This window comes from Balaenoptera physalus (assembly GCF_965194825.1).
Source record: "Balaenoptera physalus genome assembly, chromosome: 2".
Taxonomy (NCBI): domain Eukaryota; kingdom Metazoa; phylum Chordata; class Mammalia; order Artiodactyla; family Balaenopteridae; genus Balaenoptera; species Balaenoptera physalus.
In genome coordinates this window covers 22,928,638-22,944,280 of record NC_138883.1, presented here as the reverse complement: position 1 = coordinate 22,944,280, position 15,643 = coordinate 22,928,638, and the positions used below count along the sequence as shown (strand labels likewise).

The following is a 15,643-nucleotide window of genomic DNA, read 5'->3' as shown; positions in this document are numbered from 1 at the left end:
ACAAACATTTAGTGTTTTATAATATTTGAATCTACCGTAATGTCAAAAAGGGGGGCTATGGTTCTCATGAAGGTTCTTTATGATGCATCTCCCATTTCCTTTCCCATCAGCTATAGTTCATGCTCTATGCAAGCTAGAACACAGATTTAAAAATAAGACCATTTGGATCTGGTCCTAGGAACATTTAAATGGGTCTACATGGGTAGCTATATATGGAAAATTATCTAAAATGTTGCTTATTGGAGATCATGCATATCCGAAGCAGCCAACCCCACCATTGACATCACTGATGACAGACTAACAAATATTCATTTAATAAATTCATTCAACAGATATTTTCTGAGCATTGACTCATTGATTCTTCTAGGTAAGGGGATTGAACAATAAATAAATCTCTTCCCTCACGCAACTTAGATTCTAGAAAAAGATTCTGTGAAAGTAACCCCAGGCTCTGATCAGCATCTCCAGTCTTTAGAAGTTTTCTGAAGGATGAGGGATGGAATGTTTTGTTTTGAGGAAACATTAGGGTAGCTGATAATGTTGGCAAAAATAAAATTCTTAAATGTGATAAGGCTCATATGAAGTAAAGGGTCACAAACATTGTAAAAAGATGATATCCAGATTTCTCAGTATAGTCTAAAAATACAGAGTAATGGAACCGAACAAACTTGAATGATATTTGAGTAAAAAAATTAAAATAAAAATCATACAAGTCCTGAAAAATAAAAGACTATTCTCTGCCCAACACATGAAGTTGGCAATTACTAAAACCTCTAACTAAGAATCTTCAAAAACTGTGAATATTTTATGAGAAATAGCCCCTATAATTGCAAAAAGTAAAAACCTTATTTCTTTGGTGACTCTCGTTAAACCTTGTATTCTGAATGTTTCCAAAATGTTTCTAATAGTGTTTCTTTATGGGAAAAGTAGTGTTCTATATAAAAGAACACTATGGTGTTTCTTTGTGTTAGTCCTGTAATCAGTCTTTAAACAGATAACTCAGCAGAGAATACCACAATTCAAGTTTGTCAAAAAAGCAATCATTACCTTTTATTTTCTTTGTTTGACTTGTTATGATTCTACCAGTGGGAGAGTCAATTCAACTATTAGTTTATTCTGAATATTTAGCTAAATATTCTATGGAATAAAAAATGCTCTTTTTTCAAGCCTTGGCAACTACCAAAAAGATGAATTATCTTCATGGTTCTGTCAAAGTTTTTCTAAATAAAGGAGCAGAATTATGGAGGAGGATGATCGTAGTATATGCTTTTACTATTCTAGAAATATCGGGCTGACAATCTAGATTGCTAGCAAAAAAAAATTTGGAGTGAAAGAAAAATCATTGGTTTAGATGTCCTGTACCATTTGCCCCCAAGCAATGATTGTCCAAATGCTGCCAAGATCTTATAAAGAAGAATTTGCCTCACTACCAAGATAATCAATTATGGGAATAACAATATATGAAACACCAGATTTTCTCCTTTGCTTTGAGAAGATACATATTTGGGTTAAAAAATGCTTATGTTCTTTGATTCCAAAAAGGAAATATTCTTGGTTAAATTTATGAGCTGAAAGACCAAGTGGACTATTTTTGGAACACCAAAGAAAAGATCAACTGTGTCAAACCTGAAAAAATTATAACTGTCAGTGGATCTTGGCTGTTTGGCATATATACTTTAGGCATTGAGTATACTGAATCTGAAATTTCAAGAGAAAATTTCCAACCTCATTTCTCATTATAATAAATTTTAAGCATTTATAGCCAAAACCCAGATATGGATACAGCATATTAATGCTAAAAAAATCTAATTATTGTCTCAACTTGGTGAATATTTCAAGGACAATATCTTAAAAGTGATTTTTAAGGAGGGAAAATTGAGTCTCATCTACTCCTACTGTAAGAAAAATGTGGATGGTATTTTCTTGATGTCGCGGCAAAAATCCCTTTTGGAAACTCACAAGAAATTTTTTGTAGGATTGGACCATATACAACTAACTCTGAATATTTTTAAAATTATGCTTAATACAGTTTCCAAAATTAATTTTTATATAATCATGAGTGGAATAAAATATCACCCTAGAGGAAGTAAACAGGCTTTGCTTGTCACTATTCGATGTTCATCAACATAGACATGACACACATTTTCTTCACTTTTGGTCAGCAAGAAAAATAACTGTACAATTGATTTAATATTTAAGCACACTATAATATCCTTCATTTTTCACATAACCTACCATAGAAAAGTTTAAAGCAAGCAAGCATACTCAATTATCACATAATCAAATTTTTAAATTATTATTTAGATGATTAGAGGTAATTTTTTCTTCTGAAACTACCACTGAAATGTTGTCTTTACCTAACATTTTTAAATTGCAGAAATGTTATGCATTAAAGCTACTATCTAATCGATACCACTTTTGTGGGTTCTTTATCTTGTTACACTTCCACACTAGAAGACTTTCCCAAGACTTGGTTCTTGGTCATTTTCTTTTCCTTCTTTCCTTCTTTTCTTTTCTTTCTTTTGTGTCACTCCTTTTAAAAACTTACCATTTCTCACATTTTGAACTATGATCTCTGTGCGGAGGACTTCCAAATCTGTGATCTTAATGTTTAACGAGTGCTCCATTATTATATATTTATTTATTTCGAGTCATTCCCCTAATATGTATAGGGCACTTACTGTATACAGATCTTTCCGCAAGCAACAGAACACAAAGCAGTCAGTGCAGGTACAGTACCTTCAGAACCGGCTGCCAATGAGTAACCAACCTCCTTAGATGTCTGCTCAGCACATTGCATTCGACATTCATTAATTAAAACTCATCATTTTCTGTTCTACTTGCACTCTTTCTTAATATTTTTTGTCAGTACTATAATCACTCTCCTATTCATTCAGATGTGTAACTGTGGGATTAACTTGAATATTGGAAGGAAGTACAAGAGAGGACTTTAGTTTCCACTCCACAACTATCCATTTTTAAATTTCGTATCTGTTCTTTCCTATCATTTTTAAATTGATCCCCTTGCATTCAGGGTCTTCTCCTTTCAATCCACTCTGTATATGGTTGGCACATTATTTTTAGAATATCATCCACATGATGTCACATCCCTGTTCAAAACCTTCATTGGTTCTCCACTATCTATGGAATAAAATCTAAACCTATTATTCAAGCATTCAAAACAGCCCACAAAGTATAAGATACTTCTCAACCGTATCTCCTATAACTCTCCAATATATGTTTTCTGCTATAGCCAGACCACACTCCTCACAGTTCACAAAACATACTTTAGCATTTTCACCTCCAAATTCATCACTTCCTGGCATGCTCCGATTTTTTTCCCTAGCTGACCGGGTTTCACCAAATTTAAGATAGACCTGTAGTACCACCTCCTCCTGAGGTTTTTCTTAACTTTTCCAACCAACATTCAACTCTCTCCGAAAGCATGGACTATTTTGTTTATCTTGGCACTCATAATGTTTTAATGATTTAGCTTTTCTTAGAATGAGTATATTTTACCTCTGAAATCAAATTCAATGTCTTTAAGTTTGGGGCCTTTATTTTTTTACTTTTTATCTTACAACTTTTAATGTTGTGATTCTGTTTGTCTAAAGGTTGACACTATAGAATGACTTGGTCTTTTACAGATTTGGATTTTCCACAGCCTATTCATATCCTCTTAAAACTGTGCACAAGTGAAGTATCATGTAAGATGTTTAGCCTTTTATGAGGAGCACAGTTGCATCCCCTTACAGCAGTGTTTTAATGGGATCTCCTACATGACAGTATTCCTTCTGTGTGTATTAGGTCTCAAATCAAAGAATAATTCAGTGCCCCCATCCATACCATCCATAATGATCCAATCAGTATGGCTTTCATGTCAGCTGTAGAAAATTAGACACTATTTCCCATCTTTTACGTGACTACAGAACAAACAGCAAGAATTGAATTTTGATTTTATGTTCTCTTTGTGAACTAAACTTAGGCATTTGATTCTATTAACCGAATTAGTATGTGGAAAATCTTGTGAAAGAAAGTATATAAACACCATTTGCTCCCTGCCTAAAGGAGGAATGGTGAGAGTTATAGATTAAGGAGCAAATATCAGATGCATTTACTGTGACTAACAGCGCTAACATGGCCCCGTTCTTGCTCCATGACTGTTTATTATCTGCTTTCAACAGTGCTCTGCACTTTCTCCAAAGGTTCTGATTTAGAGACAGGCAGAGTGTCCCTCAAGCAAGAATACACTCAATGTGCAGTACATCGATAGCAAAGTGCTGATGGATGTTATTCAAGAATTTTGATATGTCAGGAACTGTACCCCTGTGGCTCATAATGGGAATCAAATGCAGCTATTAGATTGATTTGCCTTCGCCACACTTCACTTTACTCTGGCTGACAGTACCAGAAAAGACAGAGGTCCTCACCCAGTACCTCCCAATTAATATGTTTACAATTCCTGTCATTTGGCTAAGCAGCTTGTACCTGCATGTCACAGATAATTCTGTGGTCAGAGTAACCCTCTGAAAGAAAATTGGTGTCCAGTTGGTCAGTAATGTTTCTGAATGGACTCCAAAGGACTTGTGAAAAGGTCATGGTACTAAGATCAGCATATCTAAAAGAAGAGAAATCTAGGCTGGACCAGAACAAAGACAATTCCCTAGGATATAGGTTTTCAACAGTTTTACATTAAGGAAGAACATGAAGCTTTATTAGAAGTTTATCTTTTTAACAGCTTTATGGAGGTATAATTTACACAGTATTAGTTCACCCATTGTGAGTGTACAATTCAGTGGTTTTTAGAAAATTTAGAATTGTGCACCTATCATCACAATACAGTTTTAGAACATTTCAATCACCTCCAAAAGTGCCCTTGTGCCCTCATTTGCAGGTAATCCTATTCCCATCCCAGCCCCCAGCAACCACTAATCTGACTTCTTTCTCCATAAAATGTGTCTCTTCTCAATGTTTCGTATACATGAAATTATATTATGCATAGCCTTATGCATTGGGATTATTTCACTGAGCAAAATTCTTTTGAGGTTCAATTATGCTGTAGTACATACAGTAGTAAACTCCTTTTTATTACTGAGTAGTATTCCGTTGTATGTTTCTTCATTCACCAATTGATGGTCATTTGAATTATTTCCAGTTTTGGGCTATGATGAATAATGTTACTATGACTATTCATACACATGTCTTGTCTTTGTGTGGATATGTTTTCACTAAAAATCACAATAATCTTTCTCCCCTCAAAATTGGGTTTTTTTCTAAATGCCATAATTCTATTGGAATGGTCAAAACCCACAGAAAACAGTAACACCAGCAAGATTTAAAAAGAATGAAAAGCTGGACCTGATTCATTTCACTCTGCTGAATTCTTTACCTAACTCTTCCTCATTCTATGTCAAGGTCAGTGTACTCAGAGAAATGACACAAGGTCAACTCAAAATGCTAGAAAAGTAGCCTTTGTCAAGCGTTATGTACTTTTTTCTTCCAAGTGTACAACTGTCTAAATAACACAATAAAAACTTCTCTGGCATGAACTCATTCAATGCCACAGACTTCTTGAGGCAAACAGAACAACAAATCTATTTAGACTTGATTCCCAGTTTAAATAACTATTCTAAGAAGTACTCAGCTATATGCTATTCATCTCAAAACAGAAAAATTTGCTACCAACTTATAGATATACAGAGCATTTTCCTGGCAGGTAGACTATTCCTCTTATAGACTGAATGCTGTGTTCCCCCAAAATTCATATGTTGAAGTCCTAACCCCCCAATATGATGGTATTAGGATATGAAGCTTTGGGGGGGTGGGTAATTAGGTTTAGATGAGGTTATGATGGTGGGGTCCTCACGATGGGATTAGTGCCCTTATAAGAAAAGACTAGAGAGCTTACTCTTGTTCTCTCTGCCATATGAAGCTATAGCAAGGGACAGCCATGTGCAAGCTAGGAAGAGGGTCTTCACCAGAACCCTAGCATGCTAGCACCCTGATCTCAGACTGTCAGCCTTCAGAACTGTGGGAAATAAATATCTATTGTTTAAGCCACCCAGTCTATGGTATCTTGTTATAGCAGCCTGTGCAGACTCCCTTTCAATAATCTTCACCCAACCAACCCTAAGAGAATTTCTTCTTTTCTCAAAACAAAACAAAATAATATAAACAAAACTATAAAAAATTAAGATGAATATTATTTTATTGTTTGTGTCTAGTGTAACTTCTTATCTTGACATTTTATGAAATTAAAGAAGTTCCAGCAAGGTATTTCACTTATTTCTGGTATCTTGTGGGTAATTTTTCAGAGGTCCCTCTTTCATAATAAATACATTATTGCAGGGTTTTTCACATTAAAGAATGATTTTAATTTGCCTTAGTGCCAACATTTTTAATGAGGGCACACATCCTTGAAATTATAATGCAAATCAGTAGGAAAACGTGATTTCCTTTACAAACTGTGTTCAGAGTGATCCTTGAGAAGCATAACCCTTGGTAAACTGATGTGCACCCACAATGAGCATCATCACTCTAGTGTATGTAGATTTAACTGAAGCCTCTGATAAATGTCCCTTGGTTAGTTGGCAGAAGATGCACAAGGAAAGAATATGCTATCGCCACATGCCTCTTGGGACACTCTGCCTCATAAGCCCAAACTATGTCAAGCATTACCACAGCAGTGACTTTGTGTGTGATAAAATATAGAAGTATGTCAAAAATTCTGTACAACCAAAAGAGTATTTAGAATATTATCAACAGGATACATCTCTGGGACAATGAAGAAACAACTAAGACTGTGGGAACACCTCTTGTAAAGGCACATGGCCAGACAAAAAGGATACTGGAAAACTTCAGCCATAACCAGCATATTTACCTTTCAAAAACAAATCATTATAATTACAAAAATGCTACTGTCTGCATCCAGAGAACATTTACTTGAGGAATAGGAGTTTTAAAAGGAGTTCAGTCTTGCTTCCTTTATCATCTTCTTGGTTGTCAGAAAAAATAAATGGCATTCTTTTTGTACTCTGCTGGTATAGGAGCCACAGGGGTTTAGGGTATATTGAATATGAGGTGGCCATAGGATATCAACATCAGGGAGTCTATCGTTGGAAATACCCGGGTGGAGCTCAGAAGAAAAATCTGGCTGGAGATTTGCAATTGTAGTTCATCAACATAATAATGTCAACTGAAGCCATGGCAATGCATACACCAGTGAAAAGATAATTTTCAGGCTGAGTGAAGAGCCAAGAGAAAACCCTCCAAAGTATTCAGATATAAAAAGCATGCAGAACAAGAAGAGTCTGGGAAGGCTGGCAGGCTGTCTCAGAAGCCAAAGGAAATGAGTGTATAGAGTACATGGATGAGGAGGGGTGCACCAGTGCTGCCAAATGCTAGAGAAAAGTCACGGGTGAAACATCCTGCAAAGCAACCATTTGATTTAGCAGTTAAGGGGTTGTTAGTAATCTTAACCAGACCACAGTAGAAGGAGAAGTGGAGACAACAAAGAGATACAACCAGTGCGGATTATTCTTTCAAGATGTTTGGAAAGAGATATATCAATAGTGGGAGGAAGAGAGGATATGAAGTTTAAGACACTTACTTAGTGATTTATTTAGGTAAACTCAGTAGAGTAAAAGAGGCTTGGGTACTAATGAGAAAGAAGTAGAGAGGGAAGGATGGAAGACACATGAAGGAGAGGGATTCTTATAAATTTTAGATACTCAACCAGTAACAAGTATAAACATGAATGATCCCGTTCAATGCCTCTCCATTTTAGATACAAGGATCCTAGAGCTCAGAGAGATTAGTTTATTTAACTAGTTATGCTACTAATTAGTGGCAGAAACAAGGTTCATCACAGGTCTTACCATTTCACATCCCAGGGCATTCCCCACTGTACCACTTCACAGTATTTAATCCTAAGGATCTGCCAGCTTGTGCATCCTGTGGTGAGATGGTGGATAGAGCAATGTCAGTAAGATCTGAAGAGGACACACTGTAAAAAGTCAAATTTCCTGATTCCTGTTACAACCAGGAGCTCTAACAGCTTCCCTATACTGAAACAGGTTTCTCCTAATTTTCAAGATCCTCTTAAACCCCAATTAATTGTGTATGTTTCTCCTTGCCCCTCAATTTGCCTGCCTTGGACCCATGACTCTACCTTGACATCTACCTGTGTCATACTCTCTAGGTAAAATTCTGTCATATAAATACAAATTATATCACATAAATAATAAAATTATGTCATACTCTAATAGATAAAATTTAGGATGCCTAGTTAAACTTGAATTTCCAATAAACAATATGTATTTATTTAGTATAGATATGTCCTGTTCAATAATTGGAACAATATACAAACAGCTCATACAACTCAATAACAAAAAGACAAACAACTCAATCGAAAAATGGGCAGAAGACCTAAATAGACATTCCTCCAAAGAAGACATAGAGATGGCCAATAGGAACATGAAAAATGCTCATAATCACTAATTATCAGAAAAATGCAAATCAAAACTACAATGAGGTACCACCTCACACTGGTCAGAATGGCCATCATTAAAAGTCTACAAATAACAAATGCTGTACAGGGTGTGAAGAAAAGGGGATCTACCTGCACTGTTGGTGGGAATGTAAATTTGTGCAGCCGCTATGGAAAACAGTATGGAGGTTCCTCAAAAAACTAAAAATAGAGTTTCCATACAACCCAGCAATCCTACTCCTGGGCATATACCTGGACAAAACTATAATTCAAAAAGATACATGCACCCCTGTTTACAGCAGCACTATTTACAGCAGTCAAGACATGGAAACAACCTAAATGTCCACCAACAGAAGAATGGATAAAGAAGATGTGGTATATATACACAATGGAATATTACTCAGCCTCTAAAAAGAATGAAATAATGCCATTTGCAGCAACATAAATGGACCTAGAGATTATCATACTAAGTGAAGTAAGTCAGAAAGAGAAAGACAAATACCATATTGATATTACTTATATGTGGACTAAAATATGACACAAATGAAACAGAAGCAGACTTACAGATATAGAGAACAGACTTGTGGTTGCCAAGGGGGAGGAGGGATGGGGGAGGGAAGGATTGGGAGTTTGAGATTAGCAGTTGCAAACTATTCTATATAGAATGGGTAAACAACAATCTCCTACTGTATAGCACAGGGAACTATATTCCATGTCCTGTGATAAACCGTAATGGAAAGGAATATGAAAAAGAATATACATATACATTATATAATACTATACATATATATAAAATATTGTATATATATAATATTATATAATATACATTATACATAAAATAATATATATATAACAATCATTTTGCTGTACAGCAGAAATTAACACAACATTGTAAATCAACTCTACTTCAATAAAATTTTTAAAATAATAATAGTTGGAACATATTTATTTATGCTAAAAAGATATTCATGTTTATCTGATATTCAAATTTGAATGGGCATCCTGGTTTTGGTTTGGTTTGGTTTTTACTGTTGTTGTTTTGCTAAATCCGGCAATGTATCCAGGGACCAGGTAGCTGATGGACTTTCTCCTTCCCATCACTTCTACTCTTCATTGTGCAGCAGCTAGTTCATAACCCTGTTCCACAGTCACGACTACCTGAGGCCCAGGTTAAGAAATATTCATAAACTCTGCTGGTATAGAAGTCTCCCAATAGCTGATAAACCCTAAATCACATGTTTGTCTTAATTCAGTCTAGGATTTTTTTCTAGATTTGCTTCTTTACTTATGTGTGGTTTCAATAGATATTAACATTTCTTCTAATTAATGGCAGATAAAGTCTATAGAAATGGCAAGGAGGAGAAGAAACTGCCTCATATTTTAATTTTCCCTCAAGTAATCGACAAAGCAAATAAGGAGCGATGATCACAATCACATTTAATCCCCGTTGATTGGCTGATACACAAGGGGCAGTTTAGGCAAGAAAATCTGAGTTGTATCCTCCTCATCTGGTCTCAGAGGACTGCCTGGAGGTCAGCAACTCCTGGCACTCACAGTTGCTGACCCAACATGATGGCTTAAATAATAAATACAGTGAAATAAGGGCTCAGTTAATTTATGCAATCCTGCCCTGATCTGTTAATCCAAATATATACTAAGTGCAAATGGGAAAGAGCAGGAGAAGTTCATGGTGTTTAGCCTTTAAAAAAAACCACAAAACACATTTTGCCCCAAGCATTTTCCCCTTCATTTAAAAGTTAAATTGTGTATTTCAAAGATAAATCTAAGCCATGTGTCTCACTTCTTCCCTCTAACAGCAAACTGTTGTGAAAGAGCTCACTGTCATATCAAGGACTTCTAGAATGTCATTTTTATTCCAAATGAGAAAACTACATTTTTTTCTAAACACATAACAACATTCAATCTCAAAGCTACATACATATGGTTTCAACTCATATCTCATGGAAGCAGTAATAACCTATTTTCAGCTGATCAATTTATATTCTTTCTGAAGTTACTTGTCATCTGATCAACACCGTCAGCAGTTTAACGTTTATTAAGAGCCTATTACATGCCAAGCACTAGGCTATGTACTTTACAAACATTAGTTGTAACCTCAGTCACCTGGTGGGGACATATTATTAACCTACTTAATAGATAATGGTATTAAAGTCTCAAGGGGTTATGTAACATGTGAAGCAAATGAGAGGCTAACACAAGTTCTGCCTAACACAGAAGCCCATGGTCTTCCCATTTTCCCAGATGGTAGTATGTTCCCCTATAGGTAAAAAAGGCGAAGTCAGGACATCCCTGGTGGCGCAGTGGTTAAGAATCCACCTGCCAATGCAGGGAACATGGGTTCGATCACTGGTCCGGGAAGATCCCACATGCCATGGAGCAACTACAAAGCCAGCGCTCTAGAGCCCGTGCACCACAACTACTGAGCCCGCGTGCCACAGCTACTGAAGCCTGCATGCCTAGAGCCCCTGCTCCTCAACAAGAGAAGCCACCACAATGAGAAACCGGTGCACTGCCACAAAGAGTAGCCCTTGCCTGTCCCCACTAGGGAAAGCTTGCGTGCAGCAACAAAGACCCAACGCAGCCAAAATAAATAAATAAATAATTTCATCCTAAAAAAAAAAAAAAAGAAAGGCTAAGTCATCCTTATTTTCTGTACGTTGATAGTCTTAACAAAAGACTTAGACAAGAGCATATGAACACAGAGTTGACTAACCCATATTTAACTCAGTGGAGAACAATGCACTAAGATGATACGTGCATGGACCTCAAAAATCAGCCTTTTACAAGAAATTAGACTGCAAAATTCACAAAAATGAAACACCCAGATTTTCTTTGTTAAGATGACATATAATAAATCCTATCTCCAGTGCTTCAACTTATTTGAGGGTGGTAATTATGTACGGATTATATTTTTTGGTATTATGAGGGTATAAGGAAAGAGAAAGTCTTCTTAGTTTCTAGTGTATGCATTACAGAGAACCAATAGGGAGGAGTGAATAAAAATACAGGTTCAGGATTCCGACACTCTTGGGTTCCAAACCGAGTAATGCAGCTTTCTTGCTGGTTATTCAATTATGGGTCCTTTGCTTAACTACTCAGTACCTCAGTGTCCTCATTTACAAAATGGACATAATCATACCTATCTTATAGAACTGTTATAACAATTAAATGAGATTATATTTGGAAGATAATTGGCCTAGTGCCTGGGTCATAATTAGCATCTTATAAATGGTGGTTGTGGTTATACCTAAACAATTGAGTAGAAAACTTTGGCAGTCATACTACAGTCATAGGGGCCAATGAGGCGACATTTTCAAATAATCATAGCCCATGGGTAGGAAAAGGAGAAACCTGGCTAAGTGCTTGGCAACACTGGGAAGAAGTGGGGGAAAAGGTGACTGTCAGAATTGGCACATGTAAAGACAAAAAGAGCTTGATAACAACAAACTTGCTATGTATAACGAAGACATGCTACTTATATTTTGACCACAAGGGAATGTTCCATATAAAAAAAAAAAAAAAAAGACATTAAAGAGAAAATTTTCATTGAATTAGGAGAAATAAAAAATTAGGAGATCCAGAGTTTATACAGCTTAGTCATAAAAATAAGCATTAACCCATGTGCCTTTTGCCTAAAAGTAACTATATAATTACTCATGGGAATCACATATTGGAACTTTCAAAAATGGAAAAGATAAGTAATTGTCTTTATTTTGTGTTTGTTTAGTAATAATGGAAATCTGCCTTCAAGAAAAAAACCTGACTATAACCACTTGCTATTTTTGTGTTTTCTTAGAGTAAGGGCCAGCAAACTACAGCCTGTGACCAAATATGGCCCATTGTCTGCTTTTGTAAATAAAGTCACAGCCTCATTCACTTTTTTATTTACTGTTTATGGCTGCTTTTGTGCCACAGGGGCAGAGTTGAGTAGTTGTAAAAGACTGTATGACCTGCAAAGCCTAAAATATTTACTCTATGGCCCTTTACAGCAAAAGTGTGCCAACCCCGTTCTTAGAGCTTTGAGGTAAGTATTCTGCCTTAGGCAGCTCAGGCTGCTGTAACAAAACACCACAGACTGAGTGGCTTAAACAATAGGCATTCATTTTCTCACAGTTGTGGAAGTTGGAAGTCAGGGTGCCAGCAGGGTGGGTTTCTGCTGAGAGTTTTCTTCCTGGCTTACAGAAGGTTGCCATTTCATTGTGAGCTCACATGACTGGTGAAGGGGGGACAGGGGGAGTGAGCTGGAGCGTCTCTGATGACTCTTCTCTTAATGACAACAATCCCATCCTATCAGGGCCCCACCTTATTACTTTCCTTAACCTTAATTACCTCTTTATAGGCCCTACCTCTAAATACAGGCACACTGTGGGTTACAGCTTCAACATATGAATTTTGGGGAGACACAATTTATTATATAGCATATTCAAGACTACAAAATCTGATTTAGTCTGAAATATCCATGGTCTTTCATTCCCCATGTACCTTTCTATAGGCTCTTCTAAACACATCTGAAAAATAAGTTGAAAACAAAGTACAGTGCAAACCTTCCCCACTGACTATGAATATCCTGACTATCCTGAAATCTTACCCCAAATATTACCCTTAGCAAAGTATTTGAGCTTGGAGAAAAATAGAGATGAAATGACTTCTGAAGGGCAGAACAAATTCCTCCCTTCAGAAACTGAAAGACTCCTATAAATCCATACCCCAGATGGCAGTTTCCATCATACTGATGCCCTTTTATCTTACTGAGGAAAACAGCAGTGAAAATACTTGGGGAAAATCTGTGACCAAGTGGGGTTAAAAGATTCAAATAAGCATTGATGGGTCAAAGTCAAGTTGTAGGCCTCATCGTTCTTGCACTATTTGTAAAGAGGATATAACTCTATTTCTCCAACAACCACAGCATATTTTAAGAGTCACTACTTCATTCATCTTCTGAGTGCCCTTTGAAGTAAGTGTCCCATATTTTATTCCTATTTTATAAGTGGAAAAACTAGGGCAGGGAGCAGTTATACGCCTCTCTCCAGAGTGAATCAATCACTAGAAGAACTAAAGATAGAACAATTTTAAGTCCCTTGTTCTTTATGCATTCAACCACGAATTAGTGCATTAAAGATCTCTCCATAAATAAAAAGTGTCCTGTGCTCATTGGACAGGTATTACTCACACTATGATCATGGCATGTATTTCCTGCCATGCCAATATGGTGGATGACTCTCTCAGTCTGGCACTTTCAAGGATTCCTTTCTCAATTTTAAGCAGAGAAACAAGAACAACGATAGGAAAGAAATGTTAAACCAAAATAGACTGTGGCCAAATCACGAAAAGTAATACAGGATTGAGCTCCTGGCACCATACTGCTTCATGACATGGAAATAGGTTCTAGCACCATCTAGTGGGAGACCAAAGTAACTCATGGTTTATTAAGAGGGTTGTTTGTCATCCTGAGGGTTTCTTTCATCAAGAGGTTTGGATTATTTCCAGATTAAAGCTTCCTTGGGTTTACTCCTAAATAAGCAAGTGTATCTTTCATTGAAGTCATTGTAGAAGTACACCAAGGGTTGGGCTTGGGTTACCTATTGTAAATAGTTTCTTTCCCAGTGACACAAAATGAAAAGGGCAAGGGCTAGAAGTGGGAGAGATATGAGTTTAAATCAATTCCACCACCAGTTCTGCGGCTTTACACAAATTACTCAATCTCTTCAAGTGCCCATTTCTTCATCAATATAATGAAGTTAATGCCCATCTAAAGGGTAGTTGCGATGGATTAAGGGAGATCTTTATATTTCTTTAACCAGTGACTCTCAACAAATAATGTTTCTCTTTCCCCTAAAAGATTCCTGTGATGTTTCCATATAGTACTATATTAGTCCGTTATGGCTACTGGAACAAAGTACCACAGACTGGCTTAAAAAATAAAAATGTACTTTCTCACAGCTCTGGAGACTAGGAAGTCAGAGATTAAGGTGTCCACAGGGTTGGTTCTTTCTGAGGATGTGAGAGAAAGATCTGTCCCGGGCCTCTCTGGTTAGCTTGTAAATAGCCATTTTCTCCCCGTGTATTCTCATATTATCTGTCCTAATTTCCTCTTCTTCTAAGGATACCAGCTATATTGGATTAGGGACCACCCTAATGACCTCATTTTAATTTAATTACCTCTTTAAAGACCAGATCTCCAAATACAGTTACATTCTGAGGCACTAAGGGCTAGGACTTCAACATAGGCTTCTGTGTGTGCGTTGCAGGTGCTGGGTATAGAGGGGGTACAGTTTAGCCCATAGCAAAGCACAATACGCAGACAGCCACACAGCATGTGAATAGTCGAGGCAGGGTGAATCCCCGCCTTCGCCCAGCATGACGCAGCCACGCTGCCTCCGAGAGTGCTAAGTAGGAAAATACAGTTTTACAGATCAAATGAAAGATCCCATCTACTTTTGTTTAAGGAGAACTGTGAGATCTTTCTCCTCCAGGATCATAGATTTCTGAGATAAAAGGGACTCTACAAGCACAACAATGTTTTGTTGATTAGAGCAGGCCCCTCAGGCACCCCTGGCAAAAAAGTAGGCGGAATCAAAACGTTTGTTCCATCCCCTAAATGGATTGAATCAACGATTCCGGGGTTATTATGCTACCCGCCAGTGCTAAACCCACTTTGGGAAACTTCATTTCAGCGTTTAGCTGACTCAGGAAGGGCTTTTTGTAACTTCTAGCTAATCTACAGTACAGTTCAAAATATTCAGCTGCTAAAAAACTGCACTCTCCAGTTTTTATTCTAAAAAAAACTGTCTGCCAGCATTTTCAAAATATATGCTGTGAGGTGCACATATGTTAATATAAGTATAGCAAAGATTGTCCACCTCGTTGCTCTCCTATTAAGCAGATTTCCCTTTGCAATCTCCCACATAGCCAGCCTCTGCACTTCAGGTTTAGAGAGAACAGAATTGCAATGTGTTCCTGGCTTGCTGTACCGTGACTTTACCACCTTTCTCTCCTTCCAGTCTCTCCACTACAGCTATTCGCGTACTTGGTATCCAGTCTTTCTCTGCCTCGGACAAAACAAAAAGTCATAACAATAAAACGCAAACAGGAGTTTCGGAATCCCAACCAATTGCACTCTCTGGTTTTCATTAT

General features: G+C 37.0%; 1 long non-coding RNA gene across 1 annotated transcript in view; it reads right to left on the bottom strand.

The window, feature by feature from the left end:
- Nucleotides 1–15,643, bottom strand: part of LOC309655793 — an 83,214-nt gene that overhangs the window by 38,770 nt on the left and 28,801 nt on the right. Inside the window, exon 2 of the long non-coding RNA XR_014260999.1 lies at nucleotides 7,878–7,953. This is a non-coding gene — a long non-coding RNA (uncharacterized lncRNA). The remainder of the gene's footprint in view (nucleotides 1–7,877; nucleotides 7,954–15,643) is intronic.